We start from the raw sequence: 15,765 nt of genomic DNA on the forward strand, positions 1-15,765 counted from the left end.
GTGTGGGAGTGCTATAGTTTCTAGGCGTTGCGTTAAAATCTCTGCTGAGTCCTGAGAGTGGTGATCCCGTGGGTGTGCCTCTGATTTGTTGGTATATTTGTCCATCAAAGTGAAAATAGGGAGTGAGGCATACTTTGGGGAATATAATATACAATTTATTGATTTATTTTTATTGATTTATTGATTATATATAAATAGTGTTATATGAACTTTCCTACTGAAAATACAAGACCCTACAGTCAAAACTAAGCACATGTGAGATTTATATGGATCCTTTGCTATTGCAGAGTCTGAATCCCAATCATATTCGGTGAATGGAGCTACTCAGGGTTTGCATTTCCTTTACAGGAGGGTGCTGAATTCCTAATGCTGGCTGGGGAATTCTGGGAACCGAAGTTCACACATCTTAAAGTTGCCAAGGTTGAGAAACACTGACACAGATGCAATGCAAGGGCACCCATGCTCCACAGTTGTGCAAAACCTGAGCTCACACTATTGTATTTTAGTATAATATCTCTATTAATTTGAAGAGATTACGTTCATGAATCAACTTAAAATTTTTATATTTCCAGATTTTATAACTGAAAATCAATACTGTTTTATACTGCAGTTAAACAGGTATAGTCCGCTATATAAACAGTCAGGTACTGGACACAGTCTGCCCTCTAGTGATTATAGTGAGATATTCCTGGGGCAATTTAACTGCAGTTGTGTGTTCACACACTACAGTACATTGTTTTAACGGTTGTTTCTGCTGATACAGTTCTTGGAGTTCACCCATCATATTAAGCCATCAACTGTGATATATAATCCACAGTTATAAAGTTTGCATAGCAGAGGCAACATTCAAAAGTTTGATAAAATACAGCTTTGTTTTTGTTTGAAATAAAGATAGGAAAAAAGTTAGGTCAAGTGATGCTTATTTATGTTTACTGTTACCACAAGGCAGGGGAAGCATGCATAGCTTGGCTTCTGGAATTTCTTCCAAACTTTTAACCAGCAGCCGCCCAAAGTATTGCTTACATTTAGGTGCCACCTGGTTCTGGTGATAATACCAACCCGTGCAGGTCTCCCTGGGAGAAGGGTGCTGGGGATGCCATAGGATTTACTATGCATTATCCAGTATTATAAGCCCTTGCCCACCTACCTCTCCTGGAGGGAAGCATTGGGGAGTTTTCTTCTAGATTTTTTTCCTCCACAGCCCCCAACCAGATTCAACCCATCTCTGCGTCATTCCTTTTGCTGCAGGCTCAAATTATCCTGCTTTGGACATATTATGCAAAGACCTGGCTTTCTGGAGGAAGCTCTGATGCTGAGAAAGGCGGAAGGAAAGAAAAGAGGACAGCCAGCAAGGTGGATGGGCTCAGCTACAGTGGCGGTGAGTGCACCGTTGCAAGACCTGAAAGACCAGGTTAGGGATAGACTGCCTTGCAGACAATCTATCCGGTCGCTAGGAGTCAAAAATGACTTGATAGCATATAATCAATCAAGTCAATCAATCAATCATTCTTTTGCTGGCTTTTCCACCACCAGATTTACTCCTATTCCAGTCAAACGGAAACACAATAACTGAAAAGAGAGTTATTGTGCTGACACTTCTGACAGAGTCCCAACCCCCTTTAATTTTTTTCCAACATTTCCTGTAGTTGGGGAAAAAAAAAACATGGCTGAATTCAAGCAACATGCTTTTAGATTGACTGACTGACTGATTGATTGATGCCTGCTATCAAATTGGTGTTGACTCTTAGTGACCGCATAGAGAGACTTTCTCCAGGGCGAGAAAGTCTGTCCCCAACCTGGCCCTTCAGGTCTTCAAGCACCATGCTTACTCATGGTTAATTAAGCCATGATTTATGGAGTGAAGCCAATTGTCTAGGTTTACACATCATGCTGAATCACAAAACAGCCATCACATTTTATTCTAGTGTAGTATGCAAGCCCAGTTAGGTCGTTTTAAACTTTGGATGTAGTATGTAACTTAAAAAGTTTCTGCTTAGGACAGTGTTTCTCAAAGTGTGGTCCGAGGACCCTGGGATTCGCAAAATCAAAATTATTTGCCAGCCTATGTTGAAAAATAATACAAGTTTAAAATCCCATCAAACCAGCATGAGAAGCAGTAGTGGCAGCGAACGCATCCGTTTTAATTTTTAATACGGTAAATATTGATAAATATAACCCATGCAAACAGGAGTTATTTTGGGGCCCTCCATAATTTTTAAAAGTGGGAAAGGGTCCTGAGAGGAAAACAGTTTAAGAAACACTGCCTTAGGATATCGTGGAAGTTTCTGGCTTTACTGGCTAATCTCTTTTGCTCAGTCCAAACTGGAAGAAAACATTTTGAGCTCAGGTCAAGGTGATGCGTTTCATTCTACTGAGTGCGCCAAAGTTCTGTAACTGGTTTCTGCCTATTCAAGCATCTGTCTGCCTAGAACGACAAATCAGTTAAACAACACAGGAGAAAGTAGATTTCGTGGTTTATAAGGTTACACTTTTGTTCCTGGACATTCTTTTCAAGCAGGCTGTCAAAATGTGATGCAAAAATGCGCCCTGGGCATGTGGCATTACATATGTGTTGCCTAGAGAGGGAACATTTTCGGAAATGTTGAAATAACAGAAAAGGTTACTTTTTTCCAGGTGTCAGGTGGGTTTCACATGTTGAAAAAGTCAAAAATGACATGCGCTTTACGTTTTTAGCATACTTTTATAAAGTCATTTTTTTTACTTTATAAAACGTAACTTGATTTGCTTGTAATTGGATGTTTGGTACATACAACTGAAAAGTATAGTTATTGGGGCAATAATTATATGTTTTATTGAATGTACTGTACATCGAAAATGTTTTGATTTTTATTTCAAATGCAGCTAGAAGTCATTGAACTCTGAAAAATGTAGCACTTCTTCGTTTTTGCCTGTTTGGGCAGCTTTAATTTGAGCTCAGAACAAAACCTTTTTCTTCCCTTAGCCTTCATCCGGCCCTTTATTGCTTCCAACAGGCCCATCTCAGCTTCTTTTGTCTCTGGAGATGATAAGAAACAGCATAAGTAGCACTCATTCCCCAAGCAGTAGATCAGTGTTTCTCACACTTGGCAACTTTAAGATGGGTGGACTTCAACTCCCAGAATTCTCCAGCCATATTGGCTGGGGAGTCCTGGGAGTTGAAGTCCACATATTTGTTTGAGAAACACTGATGTAGATGTTTAACAGCATAGTTAATAAACGGTGTGTCTTGCACGCCACCTCTATTTCTAAAACAGTATTTTTGAGTATTAGTGTATCTCACCTACCGTATTTTTTCACGGAATATCAGGTATCACGTTCATGGAAAGTGGCGAAAAGTGTGCACTTGGCCTGCAATATTGAAATAGCCAGGGAGGTCCCGTATCCAGGAAACCACATATCTGCATGATATACTACAAAATCTACCAGAACTTTAAATAAACATTACATTTGCCACAACATCTTGGAATAACTGTTTGAATACTTTCTACAAGCAGATTATTTTCAAATTCCTTACTCTTAAAAAAGCATGATGTGCTGCAGTGATATGGCTACCAATGAGAGAGTAGTTTAAGTCCCTGGGCAACATCTATATGCTGGTTATTTCATATGCTGCAACAGCTGATTTGGATAATGGGGTGATTTCAAGCATTATAATGCTTTCAGAAAACCAGAAAGGACTCTTTATATTTTAATGTGTCTACCAGTTCAGAGTAAATGGCATTAAATAATTTACCCATTACATGATGCTAGGCTACTCTAGTTGCTGGAAAATCAGACATCAAATATAAATGCACAGGAGGTAAAATGCCTATACTTACATTTTCAAAAGTGCTTCCCACGCAGATCTTAATAACTGACCAATTCATCACTGATTCCAGAGATTCCAAGCAGCAGCAAGGCCCGGATGCCTGTTCTTATCCTTAACGACGGGAGCTCAGCCTGTCGTAAGTATGGATCTGATGAGTCATACGCAAGGGCGTATTTTTGGAAGAGCTGGGCGGAAAGCGAATTGTGACGAGGGCAGTGGCGCAAGAGGGAAGGGAGATAATGGTTAAGATGAATAGCAAAATTCAAAGGCCCAGCCTTAAATATATTCAGCATTAAATTGTAAAAAGCACCAATAGCATGTTGCTCTTAACTTACAGGCAACCTAAGAAGGCAGGCTATACTGCTCAATAAGGACCCAAAAATATAAAAAGGAATGTTTAAGAGAGGGCAGAAAGTTAAGCACAAGCAGTGATCAATAGCCTGGTTTAAAAGAAAAAATAGTGGCAATGTTTGTTTGGAATGGATGCTTAAGAACAATATCTGGATTTTTTTTTTCTCCAGCAATATTTGAAGGAGGATACCTTACAAACTTGTCCTGTTGTCTGTATCTGAGTGTTCATACCTGGCCAAGAGATAACATTTTTAGCCCTACCCTTGCACAACTCAGTCCCTAGAAGACCTTCATGTATTTTTCCCAGACGTCGCTTCTTGACCTTTCGGGGACTATCGTTCTCTCATTTTTGATAAGTAAACGTTAATTGGTACTCGGCTCCTCTCTAAAATTGCACTAAATTGTTACATTATCTGGAACTTTCTTTGCTGAGGCCACCCTGCTAAAAGCAATCTCTTTAATTAATAATTCTAAAACCTTACCATTTAATGTAGCATGTTTAAATTATTTCAGTTTTCTCTCACACATAGGTAAATAAGACAACATCATGTGCACTGCAACATCAGAATAGGCCAAACATAATTCATCACACTCCTCGGTTCTACGGACATCAACGGTGCGCTCTAATGTTAAATCATTTATTCTTAATGGTTTCTCTCTCACCCTTTCAGATCTGCTTCCACACGCTACAAAATCCATCATTAAAGAGACACTTGCCCAAAGTCACAAGAGTGTGCTGAAAGCGTTAACTCTGTTCCGTGGGCATCGACACTTCTGTTGCCCCCTTGTGAAAAAATAGGCCTCTGTGACATCTAAATGGCGCCTGAACAGGGACTGTTTGTGCATTAAGATGGCACTTGTGTACACAGACGGCGGCTGTGTGAGAGGAAGGAGGTGCCTGCCAAGCTAATGAACCCAAACAGGACAGTCACCAGAAGTTTGCCAAGGCATGTGGTAATTTTATGGGGGCGGTGAGGAGGAAGATCAAATGCAAAGCACGCAGGAGACGGCAGATGCCGTGTGTGCCATATAACCGGAGGAGAGGCAAGGATGGGAGAGCGTCCTAAGTGATTTTCAGGAGGAGTCTGAGCAGGAGCGAAGGGCATAGGAAGGGGAACCAGAAAGCCGGGGAGAACTTTCAGCTGCTCGTACAGAAGCTGGAGGGAGGCAGACCGGTTGGAACGGGAGGAAGGATCCGAGGACGAGGGTGTCTGCAGCCCACCGCTGTGCCTGTGAAATCACGCGGGGTGGGGGTGAAGGAGGCTCCACAGGATTATCTAACTACGTTTGAGCGGGTGGCTAGAAGACAGCGCTGGCCAGAAGGAGCTGGATGGCTAGATCGGCTCTGCGTTTGGCTGGGAGAGCCCTTCGGGTGTTCAGACAATCGCCAGGAGCTCAAGCAGGCGATGGCAGTGCTGTGAAGGAGGCCGTTGTCCAACACTACCAGAGGGCTCCTTGGACTTCTGGGCCAACGTTCAGGGACCACACGTCCTATGCAAGGCAAGGCTTTCATGAATCATGGGCTATCCCGGAGAAGGAAGCTGTTGATGGGCTACACGTGGATGCCCCGGGCAGAGCTGTGTACAACCTATCACAGCTGGCAGTGCGACAGCAGTTCACGCAGATCCTTGCCAGACCACTTGTTTCTGGGTGCTGGGGAGGAGGCAGCAGGACTCGCCGAGGGCTTTGCAGCAGCCCCAGAAGCAGAGAAGCCTGCCAGAGGAGTAGCAGCTGATGACCAGAAGGAAGGAGAAGGTTGGGGGAAAGCAACCCCCTCCTCCCCAAAAGAAGAGCCGGTGTTTCCTCCTAACAAAGGGGTGCCTAAGGGAGACAAAGGAACCTTAAGCAAGGCAACTCTCATTAAATGTTTCAAATGTGGGAAGTCTGGTCATGGAAGCAAGATGTGCCCTAAGAAAGAGGCACATACAGCCAGTTACAGGTAGTCCTTGCTTAATGACCATTCATTCAGCAACCACTCAAAGTTATGACGGTGCTGAACAAAGGGTACTTACGCCTGGTGCGTGAAGTTATGACCATTGCAGTGCCTCCATGGTCATGTGATCAAAATTTGGGCACTTGGCAGTCTGCCACATTTACGACCACAGGGTCCACTTCAACTTCTCCCAACCCACCTATCCCCCCCCCCTTCGGCTGCCCTGCGCTCCGCTACTCCCTCACCCTGCATTCTGCCACCCCCTTCCACCCCGCAGCCCTGCACTCCACTGCCCCCGACGTCCCTAGCTGACCTTCTTCCTCCAGCTGCTGACGAGGCATGCCTGGCCCGGCCCTTTGCGAGGCAGCTGCTGGCCGTTCAAGGTGAAGATCATCCAGGGGCAGCAGGGGTGGCGGAGCACAGGGCCGCTTGTGCGCCCTCCTGCCCCTGGCAGCAGCCACTCCAGCCTGGCTGTGCTCATGCTGGGCCACAGGCGCTACAGTACTTCCCCGCTCACCAGACTGCTTGCAAGCCACCCAGGACTCACAACTTCCATTGGCTTTGCTTGTTGGAAGCCAGCAAGAAGTCCCGAGGAAATCCTCACTTAATGACCCACGGTTCTTGCTTAACAGCAGCAACAGGGACTGCCAGGATCGCTGTCGCTAAGTGATGCGGTCATGTGACATTGTGCTTTACAACTGCATCACTTACCGATGGAATTTCCAGTCCCAACTGCCGTTGTTAACCGAGCACTGCCTGTATACGAGGCCTCAGGGAACCGCATAGTCCCTGTCCGTGGTCCCAGTCAGGACCAAAACACCGTGCTGCGGGCTCTAGTTGGCACAGGGAGTCACGTGTGCCTAATCCAAGAGTCTTTGGTGGGGAAGGTGTCCCAAAAGGGAAGGAAATAATCCAAGCCGTGGTTGGGGACACGAGGAAGATCCCCCTTATAGAGCAGCAGCTGTGGGTGGAGGGCCTGAAAACTGCTGCGATGCTGGGGGTGCTGAAGGGTCTTCCACAGGATGTGGTGTTGGGGGTGGACATGCCCATCACCAGGAGGCTGCGTGGCATGCCCGCAGCCTCTCCAAGCAGCTCAGCTGAGCCCCCACCCACCCACCCACCCACCTTCAGGCACGACATTTGTGACAACCAGGCTGATGAGAAACAGCCACAAACGTCACAGCCAAAGGAAGATGAATTTCCCTGTGATGAAGATTGGCAGGCAGACATAGGTCTTCTGCAAAGGGCAGATCCGTCTTCACAAGGCTGCTGGAAGGAAGTGCTGCCTAGTGGTGCTGTCTGCAAAGATAAACCCTCCTTGTGGAAAAAGGAGGAGTGCCAGTGAGGTCCAGAAGGGACCCAAACACTTGGGAAGTGAGAGGGCAGGTAATTGTGCCAGAGAAGTGCAGAGCTGAGCTACTGAACGTGGCCCACGAAAGCCCCCGGGCAGGCCACCTGGCATCAGAGAAAGCCTTGGCACGTAGAAAGGCCAGGTTCTATTGGGCCAGGTTGACCAGGGCGTGCTGAGGCCTTGCCAGTCTTGTCCTGAATGTCAGAAACTCAGGCCTAGGGCAGGGCAGGATATAGCCCCTATCTACCCACTCCTTTTCCAGATGTGGGACAGACATCTTGGGACCCTTACCTAAGGCCAGTAGCTGGAGAGGAAAAAGAGTTTTCTATCCAGATCATGGGACCAGGACTCCCACCATGTGCCAAGGCTAACACTAACGCTGGCAGAGAACCAGTTGTTCTTATGCCAGACATAGGAGCATAGGTCCAGCAGGCTTTTCCCCAAAGCAAGGGGGTATGTGGCATGTGGTTTTTGGTGGCCTGGCATGGCTGGAGCTGTGCCAGCGTGAGTCAGCAGATGGAAAGAGAAAGGGGAGAAGCGGGTCAACTTTAGCCTTGAAGGGCAGCTGTGCTGTCCTCAGCTGACCGGCTGCCAGCCAGGGTTAGTGCAGGGAGACCTGGAGACAGCAGTCCCGTCAGTCCAGCCTGGGGGAGAGATGGGGGGACTGGGGGGGCACCCACCTCCTCAGTGGCTGGGGGACGTGCTGCCAGCCTAGCCTCAAAATTGGAGAGAGGGAGAGAAGGCCGTGAACGGAGTGGCTGGGAGAAAGGCTGGCGAGAGAAGCGAAGCGTGCAGAGCAGTTCCCGGTTCCTGGATGGGAAGGGAGAAGAAAGGCCAAGGGGGCTCCTGGAGGAAGGACACAGAGGGACGAGAGCGCCACCCCAGACCCACGAATGGGAAGGAGGGGCCCGGGTGGCTGCAGGCGGCAGCTTCGCCCAAGACCCCAGCAGGGAAGGAGCGGACCGGCTGTGGTGGAGAAGGACCGATCTCTGGGAAGGACTGGGCGGAAGGCCCCAAGAGCGGTTCTTCCCCCAACGGAGAAGCAGTCGGTGGTGTTCGGCTGAGCGGCTCCAGGGGAAAGGCAAGCCACGCTGAGCGCACCGTGTCAGTTCCAGCCTGTGGCTTCCTTTTCACACCCTCTCTCTTGCCCCGCCTAGAGACTGGGGAGGAAGCAGAGGGCAGCTGGAGGCGACGGTCTCTGGGAGGCAGACTTCGGAGGAGGCCCGACGCCAGGTGAGCCCCAGGGCTGCGTGGTCCAGGCTTACTGTAAGGAACGCCGCTGTATATAGCAAACAGCCTAGAAAGCCTCCACAGTCTCCGTTGCCATCCTTGCCAAAGCACAATATCCCTCCGGTTCAAAAAAGAGCCCCCACCTGTGACAGCCCCTCCCGTGGAGCCTTCTCCGTTGGTGCACAGGAGGGCTCACATTTCTCCAGCAGCACCCGCAGATTCTCTCTTCGGGTCGGGACGCATCATGTGCTGCGGCTGCCTCCTCCCCACCCGCGGAGAAGCACGTCTGCCTGTGGCGTCTCGTTCTTGGACTGGACCCCCTCACCACACAACGAGCTCAGACCTGTGTGTCCATCTTCTCCAATTTCTGCTGCATTTCCAACCGAACTTATTTTATCTGGAGGCCCAAAACTTCTGAGTTGTCTCCTAACACCTTCTTATATTTGTTGCCAGAGCAAACATAGAAAAGAAAAAGAAAAAGAAACTCTGTACAAAAACAGATTTTAGTTGTACTTTGCGGGTTATATCAGCAGTTGAGAGTTGCCCACGTGCCCACAGCTTTTATTACTCATTGCGCTCTACTCACAAGTAACACAGTCCCCTATAATGCAACTCATAACAGGGTGCGAGTGGCCTCCCCTCGTGAGAACCCCCACACCCCAGGTCCTTGGCTTTTACCTCTCCCTGAACCGGCTAGCTCCCTGAGTGTCCTGACAGCCTCCCTCGCTGTTCAGAGTCACGGAGAGGGGAGCCTCACCCCCCTCGGCCAGCACCTCTTTCTTCCCAAGCGCACGGGGGAAAGGGAAGGGTATGCTGGTGTGTGTCCAATCAACACTCCTCAGGGAAGGAATCTAGCTTGGCCAAGGATTAGTGAAGCAGGCTTGTAACTTTAACTGAGAAAAAGCTTACTTCCATCAAGGTCATCCTCCTTATTCTCCACAGACATGGTCAGGTTAGAGAGGGTTCAGAGGAGGACCACAAAGGTGATACGGAGACTTGATATGACAAAAAGGGAGAGGCTAAAGGAGCTTGGGATGTTCACTGTGGAGAGAAGAAGATGCAGAGAAGATGGCCAAAAACTATTTTCCATTGCCATAGCAACTAGGACCAGAAATAATACATTTGTCACTTGCAACTGCTTAGATTTTGTTTAAATGTAAGGAAAAACTTCCCATACAACAGCAGAACAACCTACCTATGGAGATTGTGGATTTTCCAACTCTAGAAGTCTTCAAGAAGAAACCAGGCAGCCACTGTACTTCTCCTGGATGGCTGAATTGGTTTCCCTAAACACTGCAGAGAGGTGGACCAGGTAACCCTTACGGTCCATTCCAGCTCTGCCATGCCGGGATTCTACAATTCTTCCCTTTTTGGAGGATGGATGTGATGTTGCTCTCCTCCCACCCTTGGGACCTCTGCAGTCTCCCAGGAATTCTCAAAGAGTATCAAGAGTGGGTCTGTGATCAGCTCTGCTAGTTCCGTCAGTACCCTAGAAGGTAATCTTTCTGGCCCTGGAGACCTGAATTCCCTTAAATTACATAGTTAAATTCTCTCTTATCCTTTCCTTGATCAGCCAGGGATCCATTTCCCTTCTGAGAAAAGACACGCTAAATAGGAGTTACAAAGTTCTACCTTCTCACCATCTCTCATTCCCAATTCATCAGTTTTTCCTTAGAACAGACCTATACAGGTAGCCCTCGCTGGCCAGCCATTCGTTCAGCAACCATTCAAAGTTACAACGGTGCTGAACAAGGAGACCCCTCCATTCCCCTGAGCAAGCAGGCCACTGCCACCACCACGACAGGGTGGCTCTCGGGTTACTCAGTCTCCAGGTGGCTCTCGGGTTACTCAGTCTCCAGGCCGAGCGTCTTCCCCGGTTTTCCAGGGCATGGGGATCCTGCTCAGGTGGCTGGGGATCCTCTCTAAAGGAGTGACCTGTTAGTGGCTCCTGGGTCCTTCTGGCACTGGCTGCCCAGATCCTCTGGCTTCTGTGGGTCACATTCTTCTGTGGGTTTCAGTGGACAGCTGTTGCAAACCCCAGCAAGGGTGACGGAACCAGGCCCCCGATGGGTCAGCGGCTTCCTGAATCTCCTTGGGCAGCCTCCGGCCTGGCCTTTCAGCGACAGCGTTGCAGTCCTGGCTGGCCGCTGGGATGAGGCTGCTTTAAGACCCTCCTCTACCGCTCCCCTTCTCGGAGGCGCTCCGGAGCCTGGGCCAGCCGCTGCAACGCACTCAGGCGCTTTTCGTGCACGCGATCGTGGAGGCTTTGGCAGGACTGCGCCTTTCACAGGGTTGCCCGCTGCGCGTGATTCGTCAGGAACGGGGCAGCGCCCTCCACGGGGCGGCCTCTCGCCTCCCGTCGGCTGCCTGGAGCGCCCAGGATCGCATCGCGGGGGCTTTGGCGAGCCTTTGCAGCTCCGCCCTGACCCTGTTTCGTTCTTGTTTTGCGCCCACCGGAGCTTTTCTGCTGCTTATTTCCAGCTCGCTGGGGGCCGACGGGGAGTCCAGCCCTCGCCTCTTCCAGCCCGACCCTTCGTGTTCGCGCCGGGCAGAGCGCGCCTCGCCCCCTCCTCGTGCTGAGCTGCTCTGCTTCTACCCCGCCCCGGCCCCGCCCTCGCCCTCGCCCTCGGGCTGCCCGGGTGGGCCGGGCCGGCGCCGCGGCAGGGGGAGGGGCCGGGAGGCAGGAGGGGCGGGGCGCGGGCGAGCCGGAGGCAGGCGACCCCCGGCTGGGCTTTCCCCGGCGAGGGAGACGCGCACGCCGCGTGCGTGGGGTGGGGCGGGGCGGGGGCGCGGCAGCAGCCGCCGCCCCCTCCAGCTCCTCCGCGGCGCCCCGGAGAGTGGCCCCGAGGGGCTCCTCCCCTCCCCCGTTTTCCCGGAAAGGTCCGAGCTTGCTGCCCCACCGGGAGGAGCGGCCCGGGGCTTCCGCCTGTCCGGGCGATGGCCCCGACCGGCAGCGTCCGCTTCCCCCGCGCGGCCCCCTCGGCGAGCCCGGCCCGGGGCTGGGCCCGCGTGGCACTCGCCGCCAGCCCGGGAGCGGCCCCTCGCCGGGGTTCTGTGCGCCGGTCCGCTCGCCCTCGCCGGGGCCGCCCGGAGGGGTTCCGGCCCTTTGAGCTGCCCGTCCCGGGGACCGGTAGGCGAGCCCGCGGGGGTTCCCGTTGCGGGGCTGCGGCCGCCCTCCCTGCCCGGGCGGGCCAGGTCCGCGCGGCTCCCGCGGCAGATCCGAGCGGTGAGTCTTCCGCGGGTGGCAGCGGGGCCCGGGGGCGCCTCAAGCCGCCCCAGTCCGACTGCGGACTCGGCGACCCTTTCCCCGCGGGAGCGACGCTCGGCGGCTGCCAGCCGACTCCGTCTTTTCCCCGGAGGGGCGGCCGGCGAGGGGCGGCCTTCCGCTCGGCCGGAGAAGGAGGGGGCAGAGGCCGGCCTGGCCCCAAGGCTGGCCGCCGGCCTCGTGCCTCTCCATCCGCGGGCCCGGGTAAAAGCCCCGCTCCAGGCTGGCCGCGCCGCGCCGGGCCGGGCGAACGGCCGATGCCCTGCGCCGAGAGGGCTCCCGCCGGGCGCGAGGGAGAGGCTGCCGGCGCCCTCTTGCCAGCAGGGGGCGGCAGAGCCCCTCCGGCCGTCGGGGCTCAGCTCGCGGGGCTGCCCGGGCCCCGGCGCGGTGTCCTCGCGGGCTGCCTTTGCGGGAGAGCGGCGGATTCCGGCCGCGCGCTTGGCTGCCCTGCAGCCGCTCGGCGGAAAAGCGGCCCTCCCGCTTCCACGCGGGCCCCGGGGGCCCCCGGGCGAAGCCCGCGGGAAGCGCCCTGAAAGCAGCCGGGGGCCCGGGGCGAAGCGCCGGCGCCCCCGTCCCTTTCCCGGGCCAGGCAGGGAGGAGCCGCCTCCGTTCTTAGAGGGCCGGGGGGGCGGCCCACGCTGATTGCGAGGCCGCCGCGTCCGCACCGGCCCAGACAGTCCGAGGGTCTCCGTCCCTTTGCTGCTGGGGAGCGGGCCAGCGCCGGCCCTGGTGGGCCCCTGCTTCTGGCCAGCCCCGCCTGAAGAGAGCTTGGCAAGTCCGAAGCCGGCCCAGCGGCGCTTCTCGGGAGGTGCTCGTGCGAGGCGGTGGGGCGGGTCGCCGGGGGGGGGGCGCTGTGTGCCTGCGTCTCCCAAGAGGCCGGGGGGGCGCGGTGAGGAGGTCGCGCGTCCCCCCGTCCCCGGAGGACCTCCGCGGCAGCCAGAAACGGCGAGGGGAGACCCGAAGGGGCCGTCCTGAGGTCCTCCGCCGCAGTCCGCGGGGCAGCGCCCGGGCGCGCTCGCCTGTCCTCCTCCTCCTCCTCCTCCTCCTCCGCGCCTGCCGCTGTCCGCCGGAGCCCAGCCCGCAGGGCGGCCGCCACCGCCGGGCCTGCTGGTGAGAGCAGCAATAAGACCTCGCGCTCAGAAGGTGAGATTTGTAAGTGTGAATCGTGTAAAGCTGCAGGTGGCATAAAAGAGGAGCGTTAGAGGTAAGGGGGGGGGCGTCAGGGACGCCGGGAACGGGAGGCTTGACCGAGAGGCAACCTCCGCTGAATTAGCATAGCAAAACGCACGCCCCAAAGGTGGGAATTTTAGAAAACATGGAACATGCTGAGCTTATTATGGGATGTTCATATGTACCATGGAATCAGGTGCGTCTGCGCAACACTGTAATCCATTATACCTATTTTCTTATCTCAAGGTAACCAATTATGTTTATTCCCTTCTTTTTCAACAAGTATAAAAACAGATGTAAAAGTTTGCTTGGGGCTCCTCTCCCTTGAGCAAGACGGAGTCCTTTTTCTTGAGGCGCTTCAATAAAAGGAGGAACAGCCAATTCTCGTCTTCGGGGTCTTATTGGGCAGAACCCGGGGAAGGGGTTCCGCACTTTGCGGCAGGCGCTGGTGTGGCCCTGGTCTGGGGCTGAGACCCCCGCCCGGCAGTGGCCCCGGAGGGCGCAGCACCAAGCTGCGGGCCCTGAGCCTGGGATCCTGGCCCCCGCTGCGCCCGGCACCTGGGGACAAGCGCAAGACCACCGAGCCTGGAGTGTCAGTGCTGGACAGTGGCCAGCTCCCGCCACCCCCCCCCCCGGCCATTGCTTTCACACCAGCCAGACCATCTTCTCTTTACTGTTAAGTCAGACGGTGCGCTGTTTTAAGTCATAAAGCGGAGCACGCCATGGCCGGGGTCCTCAAAGAAAGCTTACGAGAAGCCAGAGCGCCCTGCTGGGAGCAGCTCACAGCCCGGGCAGAGGTCAAAAGGTCAAGAGGGTGGGCACCCCAGGCAAGGCCCTGCCCCTTTTTAGGGTGTCACAACATGTGCAAAAGGAGGGAGGGCTTCACTCCCACGGATGTGGCTGCTGTCCAGAATTTGTGGACCTCCCCCGCAAAGGATGCGAAGTGTGCAGGGCAGGGCAGGACGCCTCCCGAGTTGTGGGTGCCATCCCAGCCCCCCTTCCCCCCACAGTTCTAGGCCGGGGCCCAGGCTGCCTCTGCTGGCTCCTCGGAGGGGCCAGGACCCCCAAGGCGGCAAGCGCATCTCCTGAGGGGTCCCACCTGCAAAAGGGGCGCCAGCCACGCTGGCGGGCTCTCCCTGGGGCTGGCGGGACCGCCCCTTCAGACAAGGGATGCTCTGGAGATGGGGTGGGGCTTCCTCCGCCCAGCCCCCTCCCCAGGGTCCTCCTTCAGCCGGGCGGCTCGTCTGCGGACTCACTGCTCCCGGATGCAGGGACCGGTCTCATCCGGGTTGGTCCAAGAGCCGCCTCCCTTCCCTTCCCTTCCCTTCCCCTCCCCGTGTTTGCCTGCTTCCAATCGTTATCTTTGACTTTGGGGCCCTTCCGATAAAGAGCCGGACCCATTGCTCAGCCAGCACGACTGGGGGTGGGGGGGCGAGGAAGCACTTCAGGTTCAGCGACAGCACGTAGTAGTGGCTTTGTGAATGAATCCACTGTTTCTTTCTTATAAAGAAAACCCGAGGGAGGAAGATACATTCAGGAAAATCAGGGTGTTTCTTAGTTAATTGTAGTTCTGGCTCCTCTTTGTTTACCTGACCTCAGCTGACCTTGAAAGAGCCAAGTGAGGCTGGACCTGAATGAGAGACCACCAGGAGATCCCCGGGCTGCATGCCAGCCTGACAGGTTGCAAAACCACCCTGGAAGAAGGCAAGGAAAACGCCCTGAAGGAACCCAGCTCAGCTCGAAGGAGACCAGCCTGTGAAACGAGGGGAAGGCCCCGCGCTGGGGTGGGGGGGCGATCCACTGCGTCCCAGAAGAAACTGCTGCAAACCCCCCACTTGGGGGCATTCGGGCCACGGCCTCTCCCCGGCACTGCCGATACTGTGGAACGAGCTGCCGTGGAGGTCAGGCCAGCCCCCTTTGCTCTTGAAGACCGAGCTGTTTCGGGGCGCCTTGCTCCGCTGTGATGTCTTCTTGGTATTACTGCAACGCTGTTGGGTTTCTGTTTTTTGCTGCTGGACATCTTTTCCATTGCCTGTTTCTGTGTAAGCTGCTGGGACTCGTTTGATACGTTTAATAAATAAGTAAACCAGCCTTTTGGCAGAATGGCCATTTCATGGATAAAAGTCGGGGGGGGGCACTTGAGAGGGAAGGGGTGCCTCGTGCACAATGTGGGCTCGTGCACGGTGCTCAGAGGGAGCACAGCAGCAGTGGGCTGGATTTAGTCCCTTCCTGGAAGACGGCCCTCGTCCTTCCCCGAGGAGACGGCCTCTGCTGGCCTCAGCTCGCTCCGCTTAGAAGGGATGAAGCGCTTTGTTTTCTTAAAGTGGCACCACGAATACTTTAGAGATGGAGAAACAGCAAAATAAACACAGCGTGTTTGCACACTCGTTTCAGAGACCGTGAAGGTAGAGCCCTGGCCTCAGCGGAGGTCTGCGTTCGCACCTGCGCTTCATGGCTGCTCTGCTGCGAGAAGGGCACCCCGAGGACCAGTCAGGCTACTGAGTGAGAAGAAGGGGTGCCCTCCTGCCTGGGTCACCTCACCCAACACGTGGCGACCCCAACTGCCTGTGGATGGGGCTGACTTTCTGGTCCTTGCGAGGACTTGCTCTTGTTGCGGAAAAGACTCGTGCTGTTGGAACAGTGTTTCAGGAAACAAA

At 54.0% G+C, this 15,765-nt stretch overlaps 1 long non-coding RNA gene across 1 annotated transcript; it reads right to left on the minus strand.

Annotated features, from left to right (window-relative positions):
• Positions 1-2,804: 2,804 nt before the first annotated feature.
• Positions 2,805-11,224, minus strand: LOC148213659 (uncharacterized). Its single transcript, XR_015794180.1, has 3 exons — positions 8,817-11,224; positions 3,285-3,993; positions 2,805-3,016 (listed from the first exon to the last, which is right to left on the minus strand). It is a non-coding gene; the product is annotated as an uncharacterized LOC148213659 (long non-coding RNA).
• Positions 11,225-15,765: the final 4,541 nt, after the last annotated feature.

Source organism: Python bivittatus, unplaced genomic scaffold, assembly GCF_059951505.1.
Source record: "Python bivittatus isolate LINGU-HERP-01145 unplaced genomic scaffold, Pbiv_v1 ctg000970_np1212, whole genome shotgun sequence".
Lineage (NCBI taxonomy): Eukaryota > Metazoa > Chordata > Lepidosauria > Squamata > Pythonidae > Python > Python bivittatus.